This window comes from Tachysurus vachellii, chromosome 16 (genome assembly GCF_030014155.1).
Source record: "Tachysurus vachellii isolate PV-2020 chromosome 16, HZAU_Pvac_v1, whole genome shotgun sequence".
Taxonomy (NCBI): domain Eukaryota; kingdom Metazoa; phylum Chordata; class Actinopteri; order Siluriformes; family Bagridae; genus Tachysurus; species Tachysurus vachellii.
In genome coordinates this window covers 11875387-11879572 of record NC_083475.1, presented here as the reverse complement: position 1 = coordinate 11879572, position 4186 = coordinate 11875387, and positions in this window count along the sequence as shown.

Below are 4186 nucleotides of genomic sequence, written 5' to 3'. Positions count from 1 at the left end.
TTCTGCTGTTTTGTCTTTGCACATACCGTGTTAAGGTAAGTCACTATGCATTCTTTGTTATACTGCAAATTGTCCAACTTTTGGCTCAGACCAATAATGAGAGAGATGCGATTAGACCTAATTACAGTCAAGTCAATTTATTTTTAAGCAGGACCATCTGTAATCATATAAAGAATTAAATATTCTTTATAGGTCTTTTGGTGTATTCTCACAAACGGTAAACAATTTCTTTTGCTGTATAACCGTTTCTTTGGGAAGAGTGTTATAGAGTTACTGGAGTTCAATTGACTTGCTCCTAAGTAAAACGTAGCATATCATTTTGACTGATTTTGCTTCCTTTCCAGTCTCCTAGTGCCTGCAGGTTGACCCTCATCTGTGATCTAAGCCTTACAGGATCGAAGCTTTAATGTGCTAATGGTCAGTACTGCTATTTCCTACAATTTGATTAGCCTATTCTAAAACTGTATTAGCAAACTTGATTTTATTTAACGGTTATGTTTTATACTATTCTATTTATAGGTTTCCCAAAGAGGGGTTCACTTGAATCTCAAATGGTTTTCTGCTCTCTATAAAAGTGCACTACTTTGTACAAGAAATAGTGACTTTATAGTGCACCATTTCACTTATTTTTTTTGCATTTTATTCTGAAATCTGAGAGACTGAATGCTTTTCATTCATTCATTCATTCATTCATCTTCTACCGCTTATCCGAACTACCTCGGGTCACGGGGAGCCTGTGCCTATCTCAGGCGTCATTGGGCATCAAGGCAGGATACACCCTGGACGGAGTGCCAACCCATCGCAGGGCACACACACTCAGTCACTCACGCAATCACACACTAGGGACAATTTTCCAGAGACGCCAATCAACCTACCATGCATGTCTTTGGACCGGGGGAGGAAACCGGAGTACCCGGAGGAAACCCCCGAGGCACGGGGAGAACATGCAAACTCCACACACACAAGGTGGAGGCGGGAATCGAACCCCCAACCCTGGAGGTGTGAGGCGAATGTGCTAACCTCTAAGCCACCGTGCCCCCTACTGAATGCTTTTAAGACATTTAAACATTGAATTGTACACCATTAAGTGTACCATCAATTGCACCATTTCAATAATTGTGAAATATAATTTTTGCCTTGAAGTTAAAATTTCTTGTGGTGAGCTTTAAATTCTATTTATTTGAGAAGGCCCCAATGCAGACATCTAGTGGTAGAAACTGACTGATTGTGACTGACGTCCTCTAACGGCAGAGTGGATCCACCAATGACATTCTTTGTCCTGCCCTATGTACGAGCTCCACCAATCACAGACCTGGCCCAGCCCTCTATATGAGCTCCACCAATCACAGACCTGGCCCAGCCCTCTATATGAGCTCCACCAATCACAGATCTGGCCCAGCCTTCTATATGAGCTCCACCAATCACAGACCTGGCCCACCCCTCTATATGAGCTCCACCAATCACAGACCTGGCCCACCCCTCTATATGAGCTCCACCAATCACAGACCTGGCCCAGCCCTGTATATGAGCTCCACTAATCACAGACCTGGCCCAGATCTCTATATGAGCTCCACCAATCACATATTTGGCCCCGCCCCTTTCCGGTTGCCTGACGATCCCGCGAATTTTATGCCGCGGTGGCATTTTGTCCTTTACGTTTCGGTTACAGAAGGTGTGCATGGATTCGGACAGGATTTTTTCACTAGACTCAAATCTAATACTATTTTTTTAATCATGCTTAAAGAAATGCAAATCAAATTTAGGCATAAATGTATTTTACTTTCTATTGTGTTGCTCCTGTCCAGGGAAAATCAGGGCGCACGAGCCACGTGCACACATTTCTGTAATTCAGTCTGTACCTGTTTTTCATCATGTTTGCAGTGATTTATTCGCAAATCTGTCCTGTGGGGATGTTTTCTGTGTAAGTATAAATGGTTATTTACCGTGCTAGACGATTTATTTAGGGTTGACTGATTTAACAGTTATAAATTGCATGCAAATCTATTCCTAGGTTTAATGCATCAGTTCTCAGTGTGTCACGTGTTGTACCGTTTTCCCCACGAACAGCCGTGGATTAATCCCAAATGGCGCCATACGGGTTGGCTGAGGATGTGGTCGGGATTGACCCAATGAGTCACTCATTTTTCATTATTTCTGCACGAAAAATATTCTAAAAAATGCATTTCTGATTTTTTCATGCTTTGAAAATGCATATTGTAAAAATGACCATGTGCGGCATGTGAAGCTGGTGATGGAGATCCGCACCCTGTGCCGGCTGAGGTGGTGCTTGGTGATGGAGATCCGCACCATATGCCGGCTGAGGTGGTGCTTGGTGATGGAGATCCGCACCATGATGGTGCTTGGTGATGGAGATCCGCACCATGATGGTGCTTGGTGATGGAGATCCGCACCATGATGGTGCTTGGTGATGGAGATCCGCACCATGATGGTGCTTGGTGATGGAGATCCGCACCATGTGCTGGCTGAGGTGGTGCTTAGTGATGGAGATGTGCACCATGTCCTGGCTGAGGTAGTGCTTTGTGCTGTTGGTCGGGTCGCTCCTCTGCCCGCTGATGGAGATGACGGCGCAAAACACTGCCTTGCTAGAGCTGGTGGTGAACCACCTATAATCTACAAACACATTCTTCTACATGGAATACCTGTGTTTTGTTATAAATGAATAAATGAATAAATAAATAAACCTGACCCTACATGTGTGTTCAGTGTCTTTTCTGTTTTAGCAACTAAACTTTTACATGTAGGATTTTGTGTAGTTTGTGTGCTTTTTATGTATATCTGTAATACAGGAACATTTTAGTGTGTTTTTACGGTTATCAGTTAATGACTTTTTCCCTTCTTACTACTTTACAAAATCACAGACATGGCACTGTTTCAACCCCAATTTTTTTCCAGGTTTACGACACGTTAATAGCTGTTTTATATCCGTTAAGTGTGCCAGCTCGGTTTGGAATTGGGATAAGTAAATTAAAATAAACTATGAAATAATGTTATACTTTCACATGATGGTTGCAGGTGAAGCCTTACAAAAAAAGTGGAGTTTTGTAGTGCAAAACGTAATAGATCCTTTGAGGATCATAACTTTCCCCCAGTTATACATTCACTAGAAGTATCATAACTTGTTGGTTATGATACTTTTGCATATAGCTTAAAATATCCCAAATATCTTTGATTTGGCCTCAATGAATGAATTATTATTATGATTAGTTATGTCATAATACCCAGCTGAAGCTGTCCACTGAATAAATTGTGAGAAATCTTGATCTTTAGGCTATAATCCATGTGGGTCCTTTCACAACAATGTACAGTAATAAGCTCTAAGCAGAGCATCAGAATGAATGAGACTGGGCTGGAGGCATTGCAGTAGTAAAATTTTATGTACTTAATCCCATGTATATGTAATCATTATTACTGATCAGTTTTTGGTGTTAAGCAGAATCAAGACTGGTAGTTTTTAATACAGGCAAATGTATGTGCTGAAAGGTAAATAATGAAATGCACCTTATAACTTGATTTCTCCTGCTACAGTAAGTTCCTGGTCACACTGGACAAATCTGCATCCAGGATAAAGTATTCTTTTAAGATCAAAATATGAATTGTAATTAATCAGCATTTTAAGCAGACTAGCCAACGTGTAAGAATTAATGTTTGTTTATCAGTGTTGACAACAGGATTGAAGCTGGCAAATGTAAAAAAAAATAAAGCTTGTGACACACACTGTAAAAGATCCAGACAGTGATGGTAAATGTGCAATGCCATAAAATGTACCAAAAAAAATTGAGGGGACTTACTAAGCATGGCATTAGTGAGGATAAGGAGATTAGACTTGAGTTTAAGGCTATGGTGATGAAATTAGTATATGTCCTGAGCAGATGGCTCACTGATATCCAAATTCTGTGCCTCCGCAGCAACCCTCGGAAATCTCCCACCTCTCCGACGGCAGGCAGTGAATTTTCCACTAGAACACTCAAACTGTTCCCTCCATGGGCAGTGGGCAAGGTGTCAAGGAATCAACAGCACAGAATGTGATGATGCGGGGAAGACTGTGAGAAACAAATAAACCACCACAAAATGTTTCTCTGGTATGTGGTGATATTTAAAAAAAAAAAAAAAGAATACTAGAGAATCTCAGAAATGTTTAAAGAAAAATGGTACAGAATTCAGACAT